At 45.2% G+C, this 12030-nt stretch overlaps 1 non-coding gene across 1 annotated transcript; it reads right to left on the reverse strand.

The window, feature by feature from the left end:
• Positions 1-395: 395 nt before the first annotated feature.
• Positions 396-480, reverse strand: LOC126458779 (U6atac minor spliceosomal RNA). The gene has a single exon (XR_007585739.1). It is a non-coding gene; the product is annotated as a U6atac minor spliceosomal RNA (small nuclear RNA).
• Positions 481-12030: the final 11550 nt, after the last annotated feature.

Consider the following 12030-nt stretch of genomic DNA (forward strand, 5'->3'; position numbering starts at 1 on the left):
AAGAGTTCTCGGAATTACTAAAGAACTGTTCTAAGCATCTCCCCAACCCGCTCGTTCCTGTTCTAGGTAGTTTGATATGCATGCAGAGAAAAGAATGCAACAGACTGATGTAACTCAGTACAACGAAAAACCAGCCAAAGTTACAAATTTCACTTTTTTTTACTCACTGGGTGACTAGTTTCGGGCCGGGGCGCATTTAAAATCATAGAACAGCTAGTCAAAATGGTATTTCCGAAAATGTAAAAACTGTGTCAAAAATGTATACGTATTATGAAGTGCAAACGAACAGTTACAGCGCAAACAGTTAACGATATATAACAGATCAAAAATATGCCAGTACAGGAGCAGAGGTGTCGACGTAAATGGCATAAATGTAGCAGGCTGATGGAGACAGAAAAAAAATGTATTAAGCGCCTCCACCATAAATGTGTTCCATCCTTGTCTAGGGGTATGCTAACCGTGTCTCCTTCCGTAAACCACGACAGAACATGCCACTGAGAATATATATATTAGTTTTTCTTTTTGTATATTTCCCTAGATGCTACATAGATAGGCCTACTCAGGATGTTTTTTTTTGCAGCTACTTGTTTTTTTCTGTTTTTGGTACCATGTAATGTAATTAGTTGAAAATTGGGTTAGAAATTTTCTGACTCCACATCTACATCTACGTGATTACTCTGCTATTCACAATAAAGTGCTTGACAGACGGTTCAATGAACTACCCTCAAGCTGTCTCTCTACCGTTCCACTCTCGAACGGCACGCGGGAAAAACGAGCACTTAAACTTTTCTGTGCGAGCCTTGATTTCTCTTATTTTATCGTGACGATCATTTCTCCCCATGTAGGTGGGTGCCAACAGAATGTTTTCGCAATCGGAGGAGAAAACTGGTGATTGAAATTTAATGAGAAGATCCCGTCGCAACGAAAAACGCCTTTGTTTTAATGATTGCCACTCCAATTCACGTATCATGTCTGTGACACTATCTCCCCTATTTCGCGATAATACAAAGCGAGCTGCCCTTCTATGTACTTTTTCGATGTCATCCGTCAGTCCCACCCGATGCGGATCCCACACCGCACTGCAATACTCCAGAATGGGGCGGACAAGCGTGGTGTAAGCAGTCTCTTTAGTACACTTGTTGCACCTTCTAAGCGTTCTGCCAATGAATCGCAGTCTTTGGTTTGCTCTACCCACTTACTCTACTCAGAGTAAGATACCAAATACAAAATCCCCAGTCGCTGTTAACAATCTTTTTTTTTCCGGGCGGTTAACAAGACTCGTCGTTACAGTGGGTACGTTCAAAAAATGGTTCAAATGGCTCAGAGCACTATGGGACTTAACAGCTATGGTCATCAGTCCCGTAGAACTTATAACTACTTAAACCTAACTAACCTGAGGACAGCACACAACACCCAGCCATCACGAGGCAGAGATAATCCCTGACCCCGCCGGGAATCGAACCCGGGAACCCGCGCGTGGGAAGCGAGAACGCTACCGCACGACCACGAGATGCGGGCGCAGTGGGTACGTGCCGGACTACAATTGCATTTTCAATTCCCCAGACGATGATAAGATTATTCATTATCCTCCATCCGGTAATTCAACTTTACGATTCATAGCTCAGTTTCGTAACTATCATCCTACTGTTTTATATCTTAGTTATGACCACTGGGATTTTAACACATAATTACTTTCGCCTTCGATAATATTTCGTAAATAGCATTAAGTATTTCCAGTTGTCAACGATTCTATTTTTTTTCACGCTTCTTTCGTAAACATGAGTATACTTTAACGCCGATTTTTTTCCCAAATTGTCGTCAAACGCAGTGTATTTTCTAATTTGTAACTCCATTACCGTTGTGTTTTCGAAGTTTCTAACTAACAATGCATTCGGACTCACAAGTACAGAATTTCTATCTTTAAATGTAGTCAGTGATCACAAAGAGATTGTCGTCAGACAATAATTACCACTGTCAGATCTGAATTAAATACAGGGTGTCTTATTTATGTTAATTATATTAGGATAATGTAAGGCTTCTTATACACTCCTGGAAATGGAAAAAAGAACATATTGACACCGGTGTGTCAGACCCACCATACTTGCTCCGGACACTGCGAGAGGGCTGTACAAGCAATGATCACACGCACGGCACAGCGGACACACCAGGAACCGCGGTGTTGGCCGTCGAATGGCGCTAGCTGCGCAGCATTTGTGCACCGCCGCCGTCAGTGTCAGCCAGTTTGCCGTGGCATACGGAGCTCCATCGCAGTCTTTAACACTGGTAGCATGCCGCGACAGCGTGGACGTGAACCGTATGTGCAGTTGACGGACTTTGAGCGAGGGCGTATAGTGGGCATGCGGGAGGCCGGGTGGACGTACCGCCGAATTGCTCAACACGTGGGGCGTGAGGTCTCCACAGTACATCGATGTTGTCGCCAGTGGTCGGCGGAAGGTGCACGTGCCCGTCGACCTGGGACCGAACCGCAGCGACGCACGGATCCTACGCAGTGCCGTAGGGGACCGCACCGCCACTTCCCAGCAAATTAGGGACACTGTTGCTCCTGGGGTATCGGCGAGGACCATTCGCAACCGTCTCCATGAAGCTGGGCTACGGTCCCGCACACCGTTAGGCCGTCTTCCGCTCACGCCCCAACATCGTGCAGCCCGCCTCCAGTGGTGTCGCGACAGGCGTGAATGGAGGGACGAATGGAGACGTGTCGTCTTCAGCGATGAGAGTCGCTTCTGCCTTGGTGCCAATGATGGTCGTATGCGTGTTTGGCGCCGTGCAGGTGAGCGCCACAATCAGGACTGCATACGACCGAGGCACACAGGGCCAACACCCGGCATCATGGTGTGGGGAGCGATCTCCTACACTGGCCGTACACACACTGAATAGTGCACGGTACATCCAAACCGTCATCGAACCCATCGTTCTACCATTCCTAGACCGGCAAGGGAACTTGCTGTTCCAACAGGACAATGCACGTCCGCATGTATCCCGTGCCACCCCACGTGCTCTAGAAGGTGTACGTCAACTATCCTGGCCAGCAAGATCTCCGGATCTGTCCCCCATTGAGCATGTTTGGGACTGGATGAAGCGTCGTCTCACGCGGTCTGCACGTCCAGCACGAACGCTGGTCCAACTGAGGCGCCAGGTGGAAATGGCATGGCAAGCCGTTCCACAGGACTACATCCAACATCTCTACGACTCTACGATCGTCTCCATGGGAGAATAGCAGCCTGCATTGCTGCGAAAGGTGGATATACACTGTACTAGTGCCGACATTGCGCATGCTCTGTTGCCTGTGTCTATTTGCCTGTGGTTCTGTCAGTGTGATCATGTGATGTATCTGACCCCAGGAATGTGTCAATAAAGTTTCCCCTTCCTGGGACAATGAATTCACGGTGTTCTTATTTCAATTTCCAGGAGTGTATTTTAATCAGATCTGAAGATGGTCATTGTAGTCTAACGAAAATTCTTTTGCGATCATTGACTGCAGTTAAAGAAAGACATTCGGTTTTACCTCCCATGCACAGAATTGACAATGCTTTCTAATATTTCAGAGAGAAGTGGATGGGTAGAGGGTGAAAGGTCGTGTTGGATAAGTCTCTACCTTGGGCAGAGCACAGACGTGGGCGTTCCGGCTGTCAGGCATGTTACTGTCTTTATTACAGCCAAGTTCGCATCTTGCTTCGGCCTCTGTAGAACTGACAAGTCTCCAGGTGCGAGAATATTTTATTTATATCGCGGAATTGACACTTCGACGTGGGAACCAGACGCCAGTCGACGACCAGCACCGTTAATATTGCGCTACCATTTGGGATGGGCGCCCCAGCATGCTATGACGACTGAAAGTATAAGTTTCAAGCAATACACGACTTCCGTTGCGTTGAAAAGCAAGCGACATCATTCTGTATCACGAAAACTTTCATTCAGATTACTGTTGCCCGGTTCCCAGTATGGTGCAGCACAATCGAAACTCAAGTATGTAGGAACAATTGACAAATACCAGAGGACATTCAGACTATCGTTTCTCCCACGTCTCTGACTGTTACAGCGTGAATAAAGCCTACTTCTCGGCTCCTTTAGTTCTGCTGTACTACATTTTGCAAAATCCACTCTTTCATTTAACCTGGATTTGATTCCTTCTTCCATCCAGGAAGAAAGTGATAAAAGTGGTGTCAATAGAAGAAAGAAAGGTTAGTGATTTAAGTCCATCGGCGACGATGTCACTAGAAGCGGAAAACAGCTCGGATTAGGGGAACTAAATCGGGCATCTCCTGATCATGGGAGCCATCCATCCATTTGCCTTTGGCGATTTAGGGAAACCATGGAAAACCTAAACCCGGATGATCAGACGCCCTCTTCTGGAATGAGAGTGTGGTGACTATTGCGTCACCTCACTCCTTACGTCGATAGAGGTGCGTTTCAAAAGTCTCTGATACAGAACAATATGGTGCTTTTATCCAGCTGCATTTAATACTGGCTTTAGAAGGTGGTCTCCATTCGTATTTGCATCGTGGGGAGATAAAGGTATGAGGTGGATTATTATCAGCAACCCCACCGAGTCATAAGATTTTTTTCTTTCACCCCTGGCTATGATTCACTAATGTGGAACATGCAAAATTGCACCGTGAAGCGTAGGTCAGCTCAAAGGTCGGTGGAAGACAGGGCCATACCATCTAATACTTAGCAAAGCAATGAGATGTGCAAACCATCCTTCAAGGTGAAGACAGCTTTGCCTTATCTCCCCATTTTTGATCCATCTGTACTGTTTCCCTTTGTTTCTGCGCTTAACTTCCACGTGAGACGTGACTGCAAGGCTGTAGTGTGTTAACTATAAGTTAGTCTTTCGGCTCCCTAGACCTGAATCGGCAAAAGTCGGAAGGCTTCAACTGGAAGCCATTTGTTTTTGATGGCAGCCAACGTTAGCTGTCTCACGATAGTGTTTGAGATAGACATTCTTGTCTGCTGTGTTACTGATTTGCAGTTCACTCAGTTTCGTAACTGCACGTAGTTATTGCAATTACGAGCTTTTCTGATCATGTCAATATAGAAGGTAGCTCCAGTTTATATAACATTTAAGTGGTTTGTACCTCCGGGCGTGACTGTTTCTTTCGCGCAAGCATGAAGTGCACGTTACGGTGCTTCCACTGCGGAGGCAGGCGAAACTTGCCGTCCTGCTCCTCCCTCCCCCCTTCCCCCCTCCCCCCGTGCTCTTTATCACCGCAACTCCTCACTCCGTGCGTGACCCGCTTCCTCAGTTTTCTGCAAACCCCACTGCCAATCTGTGGCTAACCTCTAGTTAACATATTATATTTGACTCCGTGTGCTGTAGTGCTAGTGCACTTGGAAGGGTGTACACGGCTCAGTTTGTTAAGTGATGTTCATGATTAGGAAAATTGTGAAACAGTATTTTTTTCCAACTGAAAATACAAATTATTGTACAAACTGAGTGTTGTGGTGAACGATATCTCCATCGCCTTCGCTGTGGAGCTTGACTCGCGGGTAAGCCGGATCGAATGCTGGTGGAAGCTACCACCCCATGGGCTGTTCGAGAGGAGTAGGGTATGTGCCGGCATTGGATTTCACCCCTTCCCTTCTCTCATCATCGTCATCGTCATCATCATCATCATCATCATCATCATCATCTTCACGGACATAACACAACACTATACACGCATACATTACAATGACCTACTCTCCACAAGTACTCGTTAGACAACCCTTCACATATCCACAAAGATAAGGGCTTGACTACGCGGAGAAAAAAAAACTCTTTCCGATTAGGCTGTTGAACCTATTTTTGCAGTCTTCTACCTACAATGTGATACGACTTTATATCTCCATCATGAGATGAACTTACTAAATTAAAAGGGTATGCCGGTATAGAAACCCGACAAGATTTTATTAGTTCTTCAGTGGTTCCACGTCCAAGAACGGTTTCAAACGTAGGTCAAGGAGGAGGAACAGATTTGCCAGCTCGTACTAAAACAGCAGCTCGCATCTCCAGAGGAAAGGTTTGGAAAATGAACATTATGTCCTTCGTAAGAGTAGGCTTCCGCGGACGTTGTACCGCATAGTCAGTATATATCATTGTCCCACGTTTCGGCCACTGTTGCAAATGGCCTTCCTCAGGACTTTGTGCTTTTTTTTTTCCATCAGTCTACTGACTGGTTTGATGCGGCCCACCACGAATTCCTTTCCTGTGCTAACCTCTTCATCTCAGAGTAGCACTTGCAACCTACGTCCTCAATTATTTGTTTCACGTATTCCAATCTCTGTCTTCCTCTACAGTTTTTGCCCTCTACAGCTCCCTCTAGTACCATGGAAGTCATTTCCTCATGTCTTAGCAGATGTCCTATCATCCTGTTCCTTCTCCTTATCAGTGTTTTCCACATATTCCTTTCCTCTCCGATTCTGCGTAGAACCTCCTCATTCCTTACCTTATCGGTCCACCTAATTTTCAACATTCGTCTATAAGACCACATCTCAAATGCTTCGATTCTCTTCTCTTCCGGTTTTCCCACAGTCCATGTTTCACTACCATACAATGCTGTACTCCAGACGTACATCCTCAGAAATTTCTTCCTCAAATTAAGGCTGGTATTTGATATTAGTAGACTTCTCTTAGCCAGAAATGCCTTTTTGCCATAGCGAGTCTGTTTTGATGTCCTCCTTGCTCCGTCCGTCATTGGTTATTTTACTGCCTAGGTAGCAGAATTCCTTAACTTCATTGACTTCGTGACCATCAATCCTGATGTTAAGTTTCTCGCTGTTCTCATTTCTACTACTTCTCATTACCTTCGTCTTTCTTCGATTTACTCTCAAACCATACTGTGTACTCATTAGACTGTTCATTCCGTTCAGCAGCTCATTTAATTCTTCTTCACTTTCACTCAGGATAGTAATGTCATCAGCGAATCGTATCATTGATATCCTTTCACCTTGTATTTTAATTCCACTTCTGAACCTTTCTTATATTTCCATCATTGCTTCCTCGATGTACAGATTGAAGAGTAGGGGCGAAAGGCTACAGCCTTGTCTTACACCCTTCTTAATACGAGCACTTCGTTCCTGATCGTCCACTCTTATTATTCCCTCGTGGTTGTTGTACATATTGTATATGACCCGTCTCTCCCTATAGCTTACCCCTACTTCTTTCAGAATCTCGAACAGCTTGCACCATTTTATATTGTCGAACGCTTTTTCCAGGTCGACAAATCCTATGAAAGTGTCTTGATTTTTCTTTAGCCTTGCTTCCATTATTAGCCGTAACGTCAGAATTGCCTCTCTCGTCCCTTTACTTTTCCTAAAGCCAAACTGATCGTCACCTAGCGCATTCTCAATTTTCTTTTCCATTCTTCTGTGTATTATTCTTGTAAGCAGCTTCGATGCATGAGCTGTTAAGCTGATTGTGCGATAATTCTCGCACTTGTCAGCTCTTGCCGTCTTCGGAATTGTGTGGATGATGCTTTTCCGAAAGTCAGATGGTATGTCGCCAGACTCATATAATCTACACACCAACGTGAATAGCTTAGCTGACTACTGAATGAGAGAGACTCCAGAAGTTATACAGTACAGGAGACGCTGTTATGAAATTTAATAGGGTACTTCAGGGTAGGAGGAGGGGAAATAACAAATTAAAAGATGTTCTAGACTCAACGAAAGATGCGGTCGATACGCTAAACACCGCAGGAGTCTACGAAATAGGTTGCGAATATGGACTGACGTTTGTAGGCGAGACGGGGCGGCCGTTCAGCACACGAATTTCAGAGCACGAAAGGACAATGCACAAGGTAAGCGGCGGCGATGAGTGCGATTAAGAGATAATGTTCCGTGAAAAATAATGGCTCTGAGCACTAAGGGACTTAACATCTGAGGTCATCAGTCCCCTACACTTTTAACTACGTAAACCTTACTAACCTAAGGACATCACACACATCCATGCCCCGAGGTAGGATTCGAAGCTGCGACCATAGCAGACGCGTGGTTCCGGATTGAAGCGCCAAGAACCACTCGGCCACAGCAGCCGGCTTGTTCCGTGAAGACCGCTTACTGTCGAAACAGGCATTTACATTGAGGAGGAAGATTAAAGAGGTGATAGAAATAGCCAAGCGAGCCGCCAACATGAGTAGAGAGGACGGGTACAGGCTTCCGGCTTTTGGGTGCCAGTAGTGACAACGCTACGGGATTACAGCGCACGCAAAGCAACTCACACAGTCGAGCGGGACATCGCGATGGGCGTAAGTACACAGAGCGCAGACACGCCGCAGGCCGCATCTGGCAAGTAAACAGCGCTACGTCACAGTTAACCCCCTCCCCCCCGTTCCTAATTCACCTGTTTGCAACAGTTGCCAGAAATAATGTAAACACCAATCAAGCACGCCTTCATCTGCCAAAGACGGGGAATAATATAAAGACCAATAAAGAACGTCTAACACCCCTCCTCCTACCCTCAAGTACCCCAACAAATTGCATAAACAGCTTCATCAGCTACTGTATAAGATCTAAAGTCTCTCTCATTCAGCAGTCAGCTCAGCACAAAGCCCTGAGGAAGGCCAGATGGAATAGTGGCCGAAACGCCAGACAATTTTATATATTCACAACGCATTCGACAGCAGCCCAGAAGAATTTATTGACGGCTACGACTTTTGTTTTCCATTTCAGGATTACTTGTATTTCTGCTTCCGAATGTTGGTAGCTGCTGTAGAGCTGAGTTCCAGAATTTCATTAACGTAGCCGTTGGCCCGCCGCCAAGAGAGCGCCGCCTCCCCTCCCCTCCCCTGTACTGGTACAGCGTGTCACGGCGACTGCGGTGGTCTCGCCAGCCGCGTGCGTGACTCCACGTGCCTGCAACACGCGGCCCGGCTCCAAACACGATTTACGACTCTGCGCCGCGCCACGACGGAAGTGTGCGCCGCTAGTATTACACGCCGAAGGAGCATCTCGTCAAGATTCATACAAACACACAACAACGCCCCTTTGTAATGGAAGGCGAGTGGCATCGCCTTTATGATCGATAAAATCTATTGCGAACACTTTAAATGAGGTGTCTTAATGCCTGTGGAGGAATGACAGCCGATTCTTCCCGAAGTGATTGCGTATAACTTCGTAATACAATATAATGCTGTCTAGAGGTAAGTGGAACTCATTTGCAGACCCGTTTGAATTTTCTGTAATAGAGACCGTTGCAGAACCTCGGCTGCTCAGTAAAAAATGTCGTATCAAGCATTTTCAGCCGTTTAAATTTTCAGTTGTTACTTGATGTGAGCAACCAGTTTCAGCGTTACATTACGCCACTTCAGCTCCCCTAACCGACGTGTAGGAAGAATGCTTGTCTAACATTTGGCAAGTGATGATCGAAGGGATCGCTGTCAAGAAGAAATCTACGGATATTTGTCACTGAATACTGGCCCCCATTTTGACTGAACCAGAGATGGGATTCTTTGTACGAGTCGGTCAGGTAGCTTGAAGATGGCGTAATGTAGCGCTGAAACTGGTTAATCAATAAAATAACAATTAGAAATTTAGACTGCCGAACGTGTTTTGAATCGACATTTTACGACGGAATTTTGTTCAGGAGTCTAAGAACGCTTCACCAGACAATTTCAATATGTTGACGACTTTTTTTTCGTCAGTGTGCTGTCCCAAGCAGTTAAGCATATGTCTTAATCGAATTGTTATATAGGTCGCGTTTCCATTCGAATTTCTACGTTTTTCTTTGAGCAGCTCGTAAACTGTTACATGTGCGGTAATTTTTAGTTTTTCCTGAACACTATATCTCAAGCAGTGGCATAATTTAGTGATTATTTTCTTTTAGCTCAGACCTAAAGTTCTGCTTACTACTATCATCAGGTTGTGGGCGTATATGCAATCTTTTGCTTGGGATGGGCCACCTAGTTTCTGCTGTAGGTTCTAGAGCAATATCCCAGACGTCCGTCCCAAGTAGTGAGCTGAGACCTGTGGGTATCCAACAGTTAGATGCTTTCCTTTTCTCGAACAAACCAAATTTGCTTTCCCTTTTCTGCAGTAGTCCTGAGACTCTAGCAGAGATTTCTAGGGCCCCTATTTACTCACCGTAGAGAATAAGGTAATCGCCATGTCATTACACCAATTACGAACTTTTCTTACAATGTGTTGATCACTTTTATTTGCCCGAGCCTCTCCAGTTGTTTTCCCTTTTTTGGATCTAAATTGAGATTCTTTTACATCTTCTTTCTTTGTTATTTCATGCTACTACACAGCGGTTTTTCATGTAATTTCCACAATGAATTTAATAAAAATTTCAGTACTTTGGATCTCTGTCTCCTCGTTTTCTGAGGATCAAGCACTTACTTACCGGTGCTTTAAGGTTGCTCAGCGCTTATAGTATATCTGCGTTTATTTAATTTAGACCTGACAGTTTCCGATTTTCTGTTGTATTGTTGCGACACTTACTCCTTCTGCAAATAAGATTACCAGTCTGTCGGTCATGGTTCAAATGGTTCAAATGGCTCTGAGCACTATGGGACTTAACATCTTAGGTCATCAGTCCCCTATAACTTAGAACTACTTAAACCTAATTAACCTAAGGACAACACACACATCCATGCCCGAGGCAGGATTCGAACCTGCGACCGTAGCGGCCGCGCGGTTTCAGACTGAAACGCCTAGAACCGCTTGGCCACACCGGCCGGCGTCGGTCATGTAAAGAACTTCCATTTCTGTACATAGGTGGCACTGATATTGCATAATCTTCATCATCGTTGTCATCGCGGAGTGGGCCCTTCAATCGACTTAGTTCGAACAACCCGAATCAGTTGTGAATGTCCCACGTACTTTCTTTAACGTAGAAAAGTCTTGGTAATTTTATTTTGTTTATTACAATTTTATAGTGCACTCTCTAAATATCCATTTTGAATTAATATTTAACATAAAAACTAAAAGTCCGCCTGAACAGGCCATGAAGGCCCAACTATACCGACCGGCCGCCGTGTCATCATCAGCCCAAAGGCGTCATTGGATACCGATATGGAAGGGCATGTGGTCACCACACCGCTCTCCCGGTCGTGTGTCAGTTTCTGGGACGAGACGCTACTTCTCAATCAAGTAGTTCCTCAGTTTGCCTCACAAAGGCTGAGTACACCCCGCTTGCCAATAGCGCTCGGCAGATCCGAGTGCTAGCCCAGCCCGACAGCGCTTGACTTCGGTGATCTGACAGGAAGCGGTGTTACCACTGCGGCAAGGTCGTTGGATAATATTTAACATACACTTCCCAATATTCGTCTCGTTTGTCTTGATATCTTTTTAGTGTTGTTCAGCCCATCTGTAATGTTCCAGCCTTACTCGAATCCCCTAGCTACAGAAAAGCGATCTGGAAACCCCGCATGTTTTAAACGCACTCATATTACCTTTAAGTAAGTTTCCTGTTTTGCATTATTTTATCCTGAATGTTTACCATTTAATTCTATTGCCGTCCATAATTTAACTATTTGTACTCTATCGTGCGCTCTTTTTATGTGGCTTGGTTCAAATGGCTCTGAGCACTATGCGACTTGACTGCTGAGGTGATCAGTCGCCTAGAACTTAGAACTAATTAAACCTAACTAACCTAAGGACATCATACACATCCATGCCCGAGGCAGGATTCGAACCTGCGACCACACTGCGTCTCGAGGACGTAAGGTGGTCGGTTCCAGACTGTAGCGCCCAGAACCGCTCGGCCACTCCGGCCGGATCTTTTTAGGTCTCTGAATAACCTATCCACTACATTTTTCTCTTCATTGTTTACGAATGAATTATTCACACAAGATATCCCGGTAGAAAAGCTGCTGTGACCTTCATCTCACTGACTCACGGATTCTGTTCAGAATGACTATTCTTACTGGGTACTGAAATTTCTACAGGCGATACTGCTTTCGCATTTATTACCAGAATGAAGGCTGCGTAGAAATGCATTATTATATTCCTCACCGATAAGTCCGACCATTTCTGATATACAATATATGATTTTTGAAGAAACATTTTCGTGTAAAAAGAAATGCG

This window comes from Schistocerca serialis, chromosome 2 (genome assembly GCF_023864345.2).
Source record: "Schistocerca serialis cubense isolate TAMUIC-IGC-003099 chromosome 2, iqSchSeri2.2, whole genome shotgun sequence".
In the NCBI taxonomy this organism is placed as follows: Eukaryota; Metazoa; Arthropoda; class Insecta; order Orthoptera; family Acrididae; genus Schistocerca; species Schistocerca serialis.